Source organism: Panthera onca, chromosome E2 (assembly GCF_046562875.1).
Source record: "Panthera onca isolate mPanOnc1 chromosome E2, mPanOnc1 haplotype 2, whole genome shotgun sequence".
Classification (NCBI taxonomy): Eukaryota; Metazoa; Chordata; class Mammalia; order Carnivora; family Felidae; genus Panthera; species Panthera onca.
This window is the reverse complement of record NC_138353.1, coordinates 40,597,392-40,614,387: the sequence shown is the minus strand read 5'-3', so window position 1 is coordinate 40,614,387 and position 16,996 is coordinate 40,597,392. Positions and strand designations below refer to the sequence as shown.

Below are 16,996 nucleotides of genomic sequence, written 5' to 3'. Positions count from 1 at the left end.
ATCCCCATTTTATACTGAGAAAACTGAAGCTTAGAGAGGTCTTGTTTTCTCGAAGTCAGACTAGCTTGGAAAAGGTAAAGCCTGGATTTTTTTTTCTTTCAGAGAGAGAGATAGAGAATGAGCACACATGTCAGCAGGGAAGGGGCAGAAAGAGAGGGAGACAGAGAATCCCCAGCAGGCTCCACGCCATCAGTGCAAAGCCAGATGCAGGGCTCGATCCTACGAACCATGAGATCATGACCTGAGACAAAATCAAGAGTCAGCCGCTCAACCGACTGAGCCACCCAGCACCCCAAAGCATGGATACATTAAATTGAATGTATCCTCACTGCTTCCCCCCATTTTTTAAAAAAATTCAGAATCTATAAACCTTTCTTACAAAATATGTTTCACCATATGGTTTTGGAACTTTGGCAATAATTTCTTTACAGGAAAGAAAAACTCAGTGATGATTATTAACTGGGTTTATTCATCTTTTCAACAATGTCAGGAACATGTGACACCTATAAAAGGAAGAAACCCCTGCTCACAGGGTGCCCAGAGTCCACTGCCTGTGTGCTGCCCGGACAGAACAAGAAAAAGACACAGCAGAATCCGCAAAACCACTTGATCTTTCCATTAAAGCAAAAAAGCATATGGCCTTTGCTTGACTTCTTGGCCAAAAACAAACAAACAAAAAACAAACAAACAAACAAAAAAACTGGCAGTTTCAGAAACCTGATATTTCATTTGTTTATTTAATAGTAACATATTTAATCATAGTTTGTCTCAGCTCCCTACCAAGATACCTGAAATCCCTTGTACTGTTACACCAAAAAGTAGTTTTCTGGGCTGACATACCAGAGGTACAGACATGATTTACCCCAGAAAGAAGGTCTCATTGTGCGTTCTTAAATCTGGCAGGAAAGGAGTGGGTTGTTGGTGATCCAGTCCAGCTACCCTGTATCCTTGCTCTAAGCACTTGGGCACTTCCTGCTTAGCCTCAGTTTCTTCATCTGTAAAATGGAGCTGTCACTGTCTCCTTGCGCTCCCTTGCTCCCTTCAGTAACAACTCTTTCCCCTTTCACCCGTCACCCCCCGTGCCATACCTGCATCAGCACTGCATACATAGTGGCCAGGGACCCTGAAGCATGTGTTGATGGAGTTAGTGGGATGCGGACTATTTTAATTCACATATGCTTTCAGCTCTTACCCTCCCCCGACCACAGCACCACATATTGTTGTTTTTGTTGTCCTTGTAGTGTTAACAATGATCCTGGCCCCTGTCTGGGCTGCCTGCGTCCGCATTCTTGTGGAGGATCCATACATGTAGATCTGTCAGTCAAAGCGTGTGATTTGGAGCAGAGATCCTCAGAGAGAGACAGCAGTATGACCCATGGGGTCAAAAGAAAGCCTATGGACTTGTGTGTACTGAGCCTTCTAAACACTCAGAGCTCAGCAAGAGAAATCTGCCACAATCATATCCCCATCCTTCCCTGGCTTTTCTCCTTGCTTTTTGTACGCTCACTAAGGGTCTTCTCCATCCTGCTTGACACTCTTGGCTTCAGTGTTCTTTTTCCTGATTTCTCCATCTCTCTGCAGTAATCTATGGCATGTTGCGTCTCTGCCCCTAGAGGCTCAGTGCTGCGGGACCTCTGCGCGCAGCACTGGACAGAGCTGGAAGCAGGCGGTGACTCTGTCCTGGGAGAGGGCCTGTAACAGCACACAGTCCTTGAGAAAGGAAGGGGAGTCACTTGGAGAGTAGGTAGGGATGGGTGCCACAGTGCTGGGTTGGATTTCCCTGGCTCAGAAGGGAACGCATGATTCCAAGTCCTGGGGAATCATGAGATGCGGCGGGGAGGAGGGAAAATGAAAATTCCAAGCAGGAACAGCAGCGCAGAAAGAGAAGATGGGGGAGCATACACACATGGCCCTCTCACACCGAATTGAGTCTGCTGAAAGCACAAAAACAGCCAGGATTTCTTCTGTCATTGTTTTCTTTTCTAAGAAGCATGGTGCAGTTGTATACCAACATTTCCCACGCAACCTACATCTCCTCTTTCTTGAATGTTTGCAGGGATTGGAATTCATAGACATTTCACCCGGCTATTTTTGTTTTCCTTCAAAAGCTCTTAATTGTCTGTGCAGGTTTTTGGTGAAAGGAGTTTTATAGGGAATAGTTTGCAGAGAGGTAAACCGTATGAGGCAAAGGGGGAGTTCAATTCATTTTTATAGATTTGAGAAGTAAACTTTGAGAAGCACACTGGCAACAGATGCAGCTGCATGATTCGCTGACTGCATACTGGGGCAGGCAAACAGACGGACCATAGGCTATCATGTCTGCCCTGTGGGGTTCTGGTCCCACCTTGGGTGTTATTGGCTGCACACCTTGGGCAAAGAGTCTAATCCTTTGAGTGGTCGGGTGAGATACCCAGATGGGCTCATGACAGCCAGAGTGGTGATATGTATTTAAAGAGAATACATTGGTGAGGCTTGTGGCAGATGTCTGTTCCATTTATGGTGTACTAGTTATCCATTGCTGAGTAACATACTGTCCCCAATTTAGCGACTTATAACAATTCACTATTACCTTTTATAGTTGAGTTTAGTGAAGTCATCTGGGTGGTTTTTACTTGGGGTCTCTCATGCTGTGTAGTCAGATGGCTGGAGTCACATGAAAGTTTGACTGAGTTGGAAGTCCAAGATGGCATCTTTGTCCACCATCTGGCACCTCAGCTTGGATGCTTAGAATAGCTAGGTATGGCTGGGCATCTCTCTCTCTATCCATGCAGCTTCTCCACATGGCTAGCTAGTGCTTCCTCCCAGCATGCAGGTCTAGAGTATTCAGACTTCTGACATGACAACTGACTTCTCCCAGATGAAGCTTCCAAGAGCACAAGATAGGCTACAAGATTTCTTATGACTCATCGTCTGAAAGTGTAGAGTGTCACTTTGCTCTGTCTCATGGGTGACTCAAGGACAGCTCAGATTCACATAGAAGGGGCACTGGGACATGAATATTTGCGGGTAGGGTTCCTTTGGGAGGGGGACATTTTTGGATACTAGCTCAACATGCAAGGTGATTGCAAAGTAGGGTCTTTCATCAGTTATGGGTTGTGTGCACTGTCCATGCGGCTTTTTCTCTATGACCGGACACCATGTCCATCTGGGAATAATCCCAGTGCTACCTTGTCCTCGACATCCTGGGAGTAGCACACAGTAGGACAATTTTATTATTCTTGCTACAGTCACCGAATCAAGATGCTATGGACACATTTTAGATTTATAATTCATCTTCAGCCATTCACAAGAAGGGTTTTTGACTGTTGTCGTTGCTGCTGCTGCTGCTGTTGCTGCTGTTGTTGTTGTTGTTTAGCAGAAGGGATAATGTGTGAGGAGCTGTTGGATGGAACCAAGATGAGACAAGGAAAAGTGGATTCGGAAGCAGAAAGGAAGCATAATAAAGAAAGTCAACTAAGAACCTGTTTCAGTTCTTAACGCAGACCAGGTTAATCCTAGAAGGTAGAAGCCCTAGAGGTGACGGACGTTCAAGAAATCCTCTCTGTCATTGTGTTAAAGCTATGCCAGCCGCCACCTTCCTTGGTTCAGTGCCTCAGTTTTCGAACACGACAGCTGTTCAGACACTCTGTATTCGTCTCTTCATTCACTGAACAGATATACAGTGAGCAGCTGCTCTGGGCTAGGAAATGTGTTAGACACTTTGGGAGATATGAAGATGAATCAGACCAGAATTTGGGCAGAACACAGCCCCCACACAGAAATCCAGAGTATGCTGTAGTGCGGGAGGGGGCGGAGAGGAATGTAATCTTGATAAAGAATTGCAGCTCTGTCTTCTCAGCTCCGCTGGTGTAGGGATGACATCTCCTATCACGGCTGCCACCACCGTCACTCTTTTGCCCTTGAGACTGTCATTCTGTAAGGATCTGGCAGCAGCACAATAGTGCTTCTCCCTCGCGGAGGGAAGGTACCTACTTTGGACTCAGACACAATGTGGGTTGTCTCAGAAACTGGCTCCAAGACTTCATATCCCCCTACAGGTTTGCTGGAGCAAATGTATGTGACGTATGGAGTGTGATGTAAGAAGTTGGATGAATGGCTACCTTTATCTTTTTGTCCAAGTACAAATGCACACACAGTCACACCGTCTTTTGATACCTTTAAACCCATGGTATGTTTTTCCCATTTCCTACACAACTGTGATCATTTGTTTACATCTCTCCACACCTGGGCTGTTTTCCTCCAAGAAAAGTCTATCTATGCAACTGTGTATCCCCAGTGTCGAGTAGTATGTCATTTTATCGATTCACGTCACCTTTAGATTAATAATGGTCCTTTCACTTTTTGCAGAAATCACTGTATTTTCGGCTCAGTGGACCCGTGACACTCGTTCCTGTTGTCATGTGTTGAGTGACCAATCAGATGGGTGGAGTGTGTTATAGAAATTGGCAGCAAGTATCCAATGGGTGAAGAAGGTAAGATGCATCCACTTTACTATACTATGGATGTGGAGGTGGAAATGATGCCCAGTGGGCCCCTCCCTGCAACCTGCCTTTGTTTGAACCTTCACCAAATCTAAAGAAGTACCTGAGATGAAAGCTGGCCTACTTTCTTGGGATTTGAGAAATGTGATTATTCACTGTTGTTCTTGGGGTCTCTTTATTGAACCAATCTGTTATGTATTAGTACAAACGTGATAGTTTTTTGTTTGTTTTTTTTTGGGGGGGGGAGAAGGGTGACTATAGAAGATTCAGAGGAGGAAGAAAGAACTAAAAGAGATTCTTCAGCAAAAACTCAGCTGGATAGACTAGAAAAATTGCCATGTTGCTTTTTCCCACCTTTTCTTCTTTTGAAGATAATTCTATAAATGTGAACAAGGTGGCTTACATCCCATGGCCAGGAGGCTGAACCTTTTAGACCTTGAAAGACAGAACATAAGATCATAAGCCAAAAGGCTGATTTCAACTGCCAGGCCCAGCTTTTCCATTCACTTTCCATGTGCCCTTAGGTTAATGAGCTCTTTTTTGGGCCACAGGGTGGTTGGACCTAGGGTCTTTAACAGTTTTTAAGTTTTAGGATTCTATGAATCCAATTATCTCCTCTATTTTTTCAGTGGTAACTGAAGCTATTTTTGTAAGACATACTAATATCCAGGTAGAAATTTAATAATTAATTCTACCAGCATGATTCCCTACATTTTAGGGGTCTAGACCCATCTATCCATATGTCTATGGCTCATCTCCATGTAGATGTCCACCAAGTGCCTTAAATGAAGAGGCCAAATATAAGTCACGCTTTTCTCCTCTAAACCTTCACTTTGTCCTATGTGTCACATTTCAGGGTAGCATCACAATTAACCCAGATCAGAAACATGGGAAGGGTACCATATGCCTCTCAATCCCTTACCTCCAACAGCAGTTTATTCCTATTGCTTCTTACTGGTGCTATTCTGATTATCTCTGAAAAAAAAAATATATATATATATATATTTATATATATATTTTTTAATTTTATATATAAAAATATATATATATATATATTTTTTCTCTTTATCCCCACTGCCATCATCCAAACATGATCCTGTTTCCCCAGGATTACAGTTGTTGCCACCTGACAGGTCATTTTGCCTCTGGGGTTACTTCAACTCCAGCATGTTGTATCTTTCATACAAATCCTAAACAAACAATGTCCCTACATCTGGATACTATTTTATTTTCCTGCTTAATCTTTTCAATATCAGAGATATGGATTCCTTAATAAACCTCTTCCATGACAAGGCCACTGTTTTGCTGTCTAGATTCATCTCTTGGCCGTTCTCTCTGTACACCCAGGCCTTACTATACACGTCTACTATACGATCTACTATAGGGTACAACTGTATTTACACAAAGTCCCATAATTTCTCTTTCCTTACAAGCTAACTCTCACTCACTTTATATCTTGGCTTGCACCTCGCTATCTCTAAGGAATTCTCTCTGATCCCTGTAGACTGAGTAATAGGTGTCTCCTAGGCAACACTTTAGTAGTCCAAGATTACACCATTTACTATGACTTCAACATTGGGCTGTAATTATCTATTTAATTATCTATCTTCCCAGCTATACCTGGAGATTCTCGAGGGCAGGACTTACTTGGGGACTGCTGTGTTCCTAGTTGCAACCACTGTATCTGGCCTCAAGTAGGTTCTCAATAAATATTAATCAAACATATGAATAGGAACTTAAGTATATTTTGAATAGAAGATGAGGAAGGGCAGCTGATGTTACCAGAGAAAAGTCAGAATAATGGCAACTAACAGGTATTGATTGCTTAGTACACATCGGGCAGATAAGATCTTTAAAGGCATCACCCCCCATAATCCTTGCAAAAACCTAATGTGGTAGGTACTATAAATATCCAAGATTTTCTAAATGATAAAAATGAGTCTTAGAGAAGATAAGCAGCTTGTGTATGACCATATTGCCATAATTTTTATCCTTGGAAATTTTTATCCTTGAGATGCGTGACTTTAGCTAGAGCGTATGTATTTTACCACTCCCTTATTTTCTCTTATCCGTGAATGAATCTGCTCTATAAGCACAAAAAAAAATTTCCTCCACATGAGGCAGGACTCTTTTCTCACAGTCCACACAAGCTTTTGTTACATAGATGGTCATCCACTGTGACTAGACCTGTAAATCTTTGGTGATTTTCCGGGTGTTCGTATACTCATATTTTAATGCGAGTCTGTCTGAGGACAAAATTCCAATTTGGGGAGGCCCCCCAAATCTTTCTCCCCTGCTCTGATTGATGTTTATTGTGGGAATAAACCAATGAATGAAAACTCTCTTCAAGGAGCAGAGTGGCCCTTCCCTGTGAAGGCACCAGTATGATCTGCTGTGTATGACTGGCTCCCCTCAAATTAGCATATTTTGCACTCATTTGCTCCAAAGCCTGGCTCAGCAGACAAGATGCATCCCTCCTGTAGAAATGTCTGGAATGATGATCATCTCATTTCTGACAAGCCAAATGGGTCTCTTGGTTTCATTGGCCCTGTGAATTATTCAATAGAACATGCAACTGACATTTCCTATTTTTCTACATAATAGGGACAATTAGAATGAGGTATCAATGAAGCAGAGTCAGAAGTTAAATAAAAAGTACTTGAATTTAATTTCTTTTTTAGGAAATCTGCTACTTGTCTTTGTTTTTTTTTTTTTTTCTATTTAGAAATTAAGAACAGCCTAGTTTGAAAAGTTCTGCATAGCCTCTTTCTAAGGAGAGGAAGGTAAACTATTCTAATGTTCATAAAACCCTTGACAAAAAACCACAGCATGGTATAGACAGAATGGCCACTTGATCTTTCAGGCTAAGATTCTTGTTTACAGAAAGGATTTTATTTTATTTTATTTTATTTTATTTTATTTACTTTACTTTACTTTACTTTACTTTACTTTACTTTACTTTACTTTACTTCACTTCACTTCACTTTACTTTACTTTATTTACCTAGAAGAAAGGAAAGACTTGTTCATGATTATACTATAAGGTTTTGGAAGAACAAAACAAAATTAGCCAACAACTTAGGCTGAGGACTCAGATTCTTGGTCCATGATCAGTTCACAATGCCAGCATTTCTTGAAGGTATGTTTTTTGAAGGCAGAGATGAAAGGGCACTTCCCTTTTCCTGGAGGAGCTTCCAATCAAGTTGCTCTGTATAAAGTGCTCAAAATCCAAGTAGGAAGAAAAAAGAGTGAGATGGGGTAGAGAGAAAGACTTGTAACAAATGGTGGTGACAGGGTTCGGGCTTATAGGATCAGCTCTTAGGCTGACCTCCAGGGAGATCCACTTGAGCCTCATTCCTGGCACACATTTTACTTAGGTGTCTCCTCAGAGCAAGGGAGGAATGACCTAGGTTAGCTGCAGGATAGTGCTTCTCAGCCCTGCTACCTGGCTGGGCTTGTATAGTAGGGCACTGGGGCAGATAGGAATGCCTTGAAGTGAAAAGTATTTGCCCTTCTGTTCATGAAAAGCTTACATGCATTGAGATTCTCCTGAATGATAATCAGCAGGGGCCAGTGGTCACAGGTCACCCAATTATCTTTCATTTGCATAAAAATCAATCCCAAAAAGCCGCTTGCGGGGGGGGGGGGGGGGGGGGGGGGGCGGCTCACCTGTGTTGAAGTATCCACCAGGCCCTGCTTTGTCCCTGACAGTCTGAAATGTTGGCAGCCTGCCTTCTAACCCCCTGTGCCTGCTGGGTCTGTCTGTGAATGCACATTTCCTATTTTGGGATGTAGGCCATTGTGGAGAAAGAGGCCAAGTATCTGTCTATAGCTGGTGTCACCTGAATAAAAAACAGACAGTCCACTTGCTGACTTCTTTGCCGATCTCCAGTCTGTGCGATGTGACTGTCAGTAGTACCACACAATCAACCAAGAATTACAGGAAGCTCTTGTGTGCTGGGCAACTTCAACCAAAGTTGTGGTTATTTGATCTTGCTTTATTTAACTAACGGTGAACAAAATGCAGAGACTACTCCTGATAATAACAGTAAGAGCTGATATTTAATGAGTGGGCCCACGTGTGGCCATTGTGCTACGTGTTTTACATTCACGATCTTGTTGGATATCACCAGAACTTTGAGTGGTATGTGCAGTCATCACAATTCTTTTGTAGATGAGGACCTTGAGGTCCAGAGAGGTTAACATGAACTTGCCAAGGGACATCTGATTAACAGTGGGTAGAGCTAGGGTCTCTTCTCCTGAGCACTGACTCTTCCAGTTCTTTTGCAGCCTTCATGAACTTGGAGGGCAATTGTGTTACAATTCTTTGGGTATGGCCATGTCCTCAATCTCCACTTGGTTATAAAGGAGACTCAGGCTTCTGGCTAATGCATTAGTATGCAGCTGAATGTATGCGCTCTGTGAGAGATAACACATTGGGAGAGGCAAAGAGAACCCTGAATATGTTAACTTATCAGTCATCTCTTGAGAACTGTTCTTGTTGCAGCCATTGGACTAGGTACTGGAAATAAAACAATGGGACAAATGCACGTGCACCGGGGGATACAACAATGAAACTAAAGTCATGCCTCGAAGAACCTCCCTTCTTGTGATGGAGCCAAGCTGGCAGACAAATAACCATGGTGCATAGCTCCTTCTAGACAGGTCCAGGGTCGCACAAGGTGCACAGAGGGACTGTGGAAATAGTAGAAAAAAGAGGAAATCGGGAAGCTCCAGTAGAGAGGTGACCTTTAGACGTGAAGCCTGAGTAAGAGTTTACCAGGAAAAGATCAGGAAGAATTTTGCAGTATAGAAGTTCTGTAGAGACAGAGAGCAGTACAGCAGTTCTTGAGCCAGTGTTTGTCATGATGAGGTGGGCTATTTTTGTCTTTATTATCCTTAACTAGATAAGACTGTTAAATAGATGAAGATGGTTTGAAATTCAAAAGGTGATAAAAGGTCTACAGACAATTAAGTCTCCTTCAATGCCTGTCCTTTCCTGGAGGCAGCTGCTACTTTTGGATTCATATGTGACTGTCCAGAGATTTTCTGGACAGTTAGAACCACACATATCCACATAGTCATTCATCTGTACCTATGACTACCTATCTGTACCTATCTGTACACTCTCCTCATCTGTACCTATAGATCGTATCTAGCTATAGACACTGTTATGCACACTGTTCCAGAAAAAGAAAACTTTATGAAGTTTTTCTCCTTGTTTGCTTTACGTGCTCTCCTTTGATTTTAAACTTTTTAAAATTAAGAAAAATAACAAACCTGCAGAAAGTTGCAAAAATAATACAATGAATTCTTAGGAACCCTTCATCTAGAATCACTGATTTTTGAAAATCATTTTGTCACGTTGCATGCAATGACTGTATGGATTTAATCCCTAATGAAGATACAGCTTGGATGTCAGTTACCTGCGTGAGCTTCCTCTCCCCAGCACTTACTTCCTGAGACAACCCAGGTATACCTGAAATCTAGAACATGTTCCACTTCGTGTCAGTTGCTCTGAGATGCCCTAAGCAGCAAATCCAGGTCCAGGATGGAGACATCAGGAAGGGCCATTCTTTGGGCCACCGGTTATCTACCTTGTGGTCATCTTCGGGAAGGGGTTTTGCCCTCTCTGGTCAAGTGCTCACTCAGCAAGAAGTGAGTGTCTCAGACAGGTGAGCATACTCTCTGCACTTACTTTTCTGGGCCCATTGGTCCAGGGCAGGAACACACAGTCCAGTTAAAATCTAATCACTTCATTTCTGACAACCGGCCGTGTAGATAGCGTGACTCTCCTTTTCTGCTTGTCAACTCCAGAGAGGCAAACCTCAGAGCCTGGTGTAGAATTCCCTCCTTTTCAAGATCAAAGCTCCTGACTGCTCAAGTTATCTGTGTACTTCCTCCGTGCATTTCATGGCCAGGGACAGTTTGTATTCTATGTGAGAGGGACCTTGAATAATGTGACAGGCAGGAAGTAACCCAAGGAGACGGTGTGATATGGCTTTGTAGTCAAGTGCTCAGGGTCTAGGAGTATTGTTTTCAGGTATTCATCCATCCATTCATTCATTCATTCACTCATCAAATAATTACTGAAAGCCTCCGTGGCACTCTTTCATGTTTTGTGTCAAGACGTGTACGTGCTCTTTGCAGACTGTGTGATGGTGATGTGTGGGGTGGCAGCCATACAGACATCTCTCGGCTGGAGAACAGGTGAAACCGAGAGTGCAGGGGTAGAATCTTTGAAGGAATGACTTCCTAGCCATCTATCCATTCCTTCATGCAGTAAACACATATTTACTGACTGCTTGCTCCATCCTGATTCCACACGTGCACCTGTGAATATGCCTATGTCGGTCCTATTTTCGTGGAACTCACATGCCAGTGAGGGCATGTCTCCTGCACTCCCTCTAGTCTACCTGTTCCTTATGTTGGTTCCATTAGGAAGGTTCAGCTGCTCCCACTGTTTCAGGACAAAAATCAGGCCATTGCCTGTCAGCCCTCCCTGGCTTCATGTGATTCCTAAGCCACAGAATCACCATTTCCTCCGTAGGCTACTAACCCAAATTACCCTGTGCCCTGTGGGGGACTCAAGCTCAAGGAAGTCTGAAAGAGCAGAGAAGGAAAGGTAACAAGCCATACTGAAATCTGCCACCAATTAATTGTGTCTGCTGAGGATCTAGAAGGCTGCAGCCTGACACCTGCCAGATGCCTCTATTTGGAAGCTTTAGAAAAATTGTGGAGAGGCCAGTGAGTTCATCTTTTCGAGAGGCTCTGAATTTTAGAATCTAAGCACCATTCCAAATGCTGTTAGGTTGCCACAGCAACAGTTCTTATACACTTTTTTTTAAGAAAATGAATTTAAAAAAAATTTGGCCACACACTTGCAAGGGCAAGTGAGAAGGTGCCTCTCTAAATGAATGTCTGGTAAGTTTCCTGAAGTACTATGTTTCTGTCCATAACAAATACTATTTTGGACCTCTCAACACTTCCAGTTTCACTTAGAATTTCCACTTGAAAAATGGACCCGGGAGGATTGTTATTCATTGCCCCTAACCCGTTTACGTCAGGCTTTGGGCAAAGAAAGAAAAAGCCTTTATCACTTATGTAGTTTCACTCTTGTCAAGGGTTGGAGCAGAACCCACAATGGCAGCGAGCAGCCTGTGCTCACACGGGAACGGCCGGGGGGGCTGGCGCTTGGGCTCCTGGGAGCACGTCCAGCTCGGTGCCCACTTCCCCAGTGCTTCTTCCCCTCCAAGCTGCTGCAGGGTTTCTCTTAAACAACTACAGGGCGCTCCGCTTGTAAGACTGACAAGATCCAACCTCCACTCCCTCTCATCTTCTGAAGCTCCCATGTCATCCCGCATTTACTCTGCATCCACATCTTACTGCCAGTAGTCTTGGAACTCACTGTGATGCTTCCCTTCAGATTCCCTTGCATGAGTTTTCCTTCTCTGTCCCCATTTCTCTGGATATGCAGAGAGGAATCTCCTCCAGATGGAGTGCCCTGACCCCGTGAGATAGAGCTTGCCACTTCTTTCCCCCTAGTCCTTTGGTTTCTTGGGGGGTCTCAACATGCCTTCTATGGGCCCTAGGCAGTTGAAGTTCACCTTCAAGAGCTCCTTTTGCCATAAAAATAATATATTTTATGATTGTTTTCGTATAAAGATGAATATAATCTTCTACCCTAGAAGGCCAGTTTTTCTTCTGACATTCAAAGAAGCTGTGTGAGGATGTGGAGAAAAAGGAACCCTGTGCACTGTTGGTAGGAATGCAAACTGGTGCAGCCACTATGGAAAACAGTATGGAAGATCCTCAAAAAAACAAACAAAAAAAACCCAAAAAAAACTAACTAAAAATAGAACTACCGTATGATCCAGTAATTCCACCTCTGCGTATTTACCCACAGGGGCCAAAAAAAAAACTAAGTCAAAAAGATATATACACCCCCATATTCGTTGGAGTGTTATTTCCAGTAGCCAAGACATAGAAGCAACCCAAGTGTCCATAGACAGATGAATGGATAAAGACAATATGGCGCGCACGCGCGCGCACACACACACACACACACACACACACACACACACACAGAGACTGGAATATTATTCAACAATAAAAGAGAAGGAAATGTTGCCATTTACAGCAACGTGGATGGACCTTGAGGGCAGTATGCTAAGAGAAATATGTCAGATAGAGAAAGACAAATACTGTATGATCTCACTTATATGTAGAATCTAAAAAAAGTAAATAAATAAAACTGAATTCATAGGTACAGAGAACAGGTTCGTGGTTGCCAGAGGCTGGGGGTGGGGAGTGGGCAAAATAGGTGAGGGTGATCAAAAGGTACAAAGTTCCGATTAGAAAATAAATAAGTCCTGGGGATATAATGTATAGCATGATGACAATATTTAATAATACTATATTGGATATTTGAAAGTTGCTAAGAAAGTAGATCCTAAAAGTTTTCATCACAAGAAAAAAAAAAAAGAACTATAGCTATGTGTAGTGACAGATGTTAACCAGATCTATTGTGGTGATCATTTTGCAATATATACAAATATCAAATCACCATATTGTACACCTGAAACTATATAATGGTATATGTCTATTATATCTCAATTCAAAAAAACCAAAAAGACAAAAAAAAAAACATTCCTGTGAGCCCCTAAAGTATTATGGGCCCCCGGCACTGTGCCTGATGGAGATGTCCATGGCATTCCTTTGTGACCTTATTGCCATTTATTTGTCTACACGTCTGCAGGATCTTTGAGGATGGAAGTTGGCTGCTTCATTCTGTGTCTTCTGTCACAGTGCAGGGGGTATATGTGCACACTTGGTGAATGGGCCTTCACAGGAATGAGACATAGTCTGATCCACTGCTGAGGGTTTTGGCTGGCACTCCCAGATAAGGCAGTGCTTACTGCTCCAAGTCCATTTTCAGAAGGGACAACCTCCTCCCTTCTCACTACCTGTACAGCCCTTCCTTCTGCGTCACCCGCTTTGATCCCTGCACTTGGATATTTTCCATCTCATTCTCTGGAAGAATAAACTGAATCAACCTGAGAGAGGTTAAGCAGTCTAGAAAATAGTTGTCTCCTGTTCAGAGTCACACATAGTATATGGAGCCATGATTGATTGATTTAAAGACAGAGAGAGAGAGAGAGAGAGAGAGCAAGCAGGGGAGGGGCACAGAGAGAGAGAGAGAGAGAGAGAGAGAGAGAGAGAGAGAGAAAGAAAGGAAGAAAGAGAGAAAGAGAAGCCCAAACAGGCTCTGCACTATGACTACAGAGCTCAATGTGGGGCTCGAACCCATGGACTGTGAGATCATGACCTGAGCCAGATCAAGAGTCAGACACCCAATGGACTGAGCCACCCAGGCAACCCCCGTGGAGCCAAGATTCTTAGTCCCTTTTCTCTTCTAAGACTCCTGCCAGTGCTCTATGGCACCACAGATCTACCGCTCCAAATCGCCAACCCTTCATTTTCCATACCAAGATCTGTAAGAAACAGATCTCAGCGTAGGCAGAACTGCTTCTAAACTCCACACTGCCATATGCTCCCCTATTTTGCCTTCACCAGAGGACTGGTGTCCCCAGCCAGCAGGCGTGCTTTTGGGAGAGAACCTGCAGCTCTCCACCCCTTCAGGACTTGCCTCAGTTGCAGCTCCAGCCAAGGTCATGGCCCCTCCTGGGGGAAGCCAACATCTGATGTCTGGATCAACAGGGCTTTGGCCCTCTCGGCTGTACCTGAGATCATTTGGAAGGGCCATCCTCGCCCAGAGCACTGCACAGGGTTACCTGAGCCTGTTGTCGGCCTCCAGCATATCTCACTTTCTCTCTCTGTCTGCTCCTGCTTCCTTTCCCTCACACATGCATCATTCTCAAGGGCACCCCGTAATAAACATCCGCATGGGAAACTCCATCTCAGAGTTGTCTTCCCAGAGAACCCAACCTGCCACAAAACTCTATTGTGCAACAAGCCTCCTTGTGTCTGCATGAATACACCAGATTCATTTGTACCTTCATTGTTTTCATTGAATGTGTATTCATTGGATGCTTTGCACTGTGCTAAGTACCAAGATACTGTGAGGAGCAAGACAAGACACGACCTCTGGTCGCATGGAGCTTAAATCACTTCTACTCTGAAGACAGATTTTAATCCTGTTTAATCCGTGCTTCTCCCAGAAGCTGGCTGCCCCTGCACTTAGGTGGGGGCTGGGGAGGGGGTTGGGCAAGAGAGGTTTCCCATTGAGTCCTGCTGATTGCTTTGCAAAATAAATGCTGCTTCCAAGCGTGTATGAACAGCTTTCTCCTGATCCATGAGAAGACTCCTTCGCTCCCTTCTTTGCCCAGAGTGAGGCCAGAGTGAGGTCTAGGTTAGGAGGGGCAAGAGCTGGAGCAGGAGAACTGGGGGTGCAGTGACTGCCCAGAGTGAGAGGGAAGACAGAGGTGCAGATGACCAGGCCTGCAGGAAGCAAGGTCAGGGTCAGAAGTTTAACTGAGAAGATGAGGTGGAGGGGATACAGGTAGAGGTTTAATCAGCAGCCAAGTGGGGGCAGGGATTGGAGAGTGACTGCCGTTGCCCGCAGTCCTTCCTGAAAAATACGTCATGACATCCGTCTTAATCAGAATAAAACACAGACCCTGTGCTGACAGTGCCATCTAGACATGATCACTCCCCACACCTCTGCCCTTGCCTGGCTCCCTCAGCCATACTGGACATTGCTCTTCCTTGAACAGACCCAGCCCTTTCTAGCCTCAGGGGCTTGGCATTCTGTGCTCCCTCCATCTGGGTCACCTCACATGCCTGGGGGCTTGTCATCATTCAGGGTTCAGCTTAAATGCCACCCCTGAGGCCATTCCTGACATCACAGCCTCACCTGCCACTCCCCGCCCCCCTGCGCCCAGGTACCCAGGTATTCCACATTTCATCGTTCTGTCTAATCCTTCGCAACAGCTATCTCAATCTGTGAAGCCCATGTCTGTATTCTTTCATGGCTTCCGTGTTTTATTGTCCATTTCCTCAGTGGTAGTCTAAGTCCCTGAGGCTCAGAGACAAGGTCTGCCTTGCCCACCTTATATCTTCAACATCAAAAGCATTGCTGTTCCCATTAGTAGCGGCTCAGTAAACATTTCTTGAGCGAATGACTGAGCCAGTACCTACATTTCGAATGTTTCCCCGATGGGTCAACAGGAATATGCCAGAGCATGGGCTCCTCCATGCTGCTGAGTGGAGTAGAATTTTCAGACCTCTCTCTCTACCCCTCATTCTCATCCTCTCTCTCTGTCCCTCTCCCTCTCTCAGTTCCTCCTGGGCCATCAGTCAGATTTGAGTGGCATCAGTTCCTGGAGCTCTCCACTCTTGGGATGCCAATAGCTGCATAATGGCTTCTCTGCCTGTACATCTCCACATTAACACAGGCCTTTCCGGCCTGCTCCGGCTTGCCTGACCCATCTCCCATCAGGAAAGAACGTGCATCTGTAATACTCTGGAAAATTAAGGCTGACATGCAGTTTGGTACCCAAAGTGGTTTCACTGAAGCAAACGCGGAGAATAATAGCCGTGCACTTAAATGCTTGAGCAGGTATCAATCAGAGAAACATTCCAATAATCCATGTTTATAAAGCTCGTTAGTACAAATTTTTGAAATAGCACTTACTCCACTCCATTCTTGACAAATGGTGTTTGTAGCCATTGTGATATTTTATTTCAATTATGTGCCGGAGTTGTAGGGAGAGGCTTTCTGACAATAGCAAGGCATAAGCCATTTTTAGTGTGCTTCTATCACTATTCCCGTTGCTAAACTCGACTGGACAGTTCATTAAGATGAAAAATTAACAGCACATGCTTTGGGGAGAATAATCATGGAACATGACAGCTTGCGGAGGCATCGGCACGCAGAAGCAAGACAAACGTGCTGGTCTTCGGTAGAAGTGGCGATTAGCCAATCCGTCAGAAGCCATGAGTTTACTGAGACCCTACTTGTGTGCTCAGCCCTGAGCTGAGGTGCTGGGGGAAAGAAAATGCAGGAAACATGGCCTTTGAACTCCAACAATATAACCATCTATTTGGAAAGGCTGGGGAGATTTCAGCTGTCAATCTGGGAGCCCCAGAGGGATATACATCAAACGCCTGACACTTTGGTGCTGAATATAAGTCCAGGAGTAATTCAGTGTGGACCTCAGAGATTTCTTAGACCTTGAAGAATAGCAACATGTTCATTAGCAAACTATGAACTAAATATAGTAGCTGCTAATGGCTAAGAATTTGCTTTTGAGTGGTGATGAGAATGTTCTAGAACAAGACAGTGGTAGATTGATGCACAACTTTGCAGATACACTAAATAAACAAACAAAACAAACAAACAAACAAAAAACCCACTGAACCGTGAACTTCCAAAGGATAGACTTGATGATATCTGAATTTTGTTTCAAGAAAACTGTTATTTTTCTAAAGTATTCTACAAATTCTACATAGCTAAATTATAGTAAATTTGTTACATGCTCAGAGAATTGAGTT

General features: G+C 43.9%; 1 protein-coding gene across 3 annotated transcripts in view; it reads left to right on the top strand.

Moving 5' to 3' along the window:
* CDH11 (cadherin 11) overlaps nucleotides 1-16,996 on the top strand; it is a 153,144-nt gene that overhangs the window by 60,171 nt on the left and 75,977 nt on the right. For 2 of the 3 annotated variants that reach the window (XM_060650606.3, XM_060650607.3), the window contains one exon: nucleotides 4,348-4,472. The exons of the other annotated variant lie outside the window; for it this stretch is intronic. The gene's annotated coding sequence lies outside the window, so the exon portion shown is untranslated. The remainder of the gene's footprint in view (nucleotides 1-4,347; nucleotides 4,473-16,996) is intronic. 3 annotated transcript variants of the gene reach the window in all.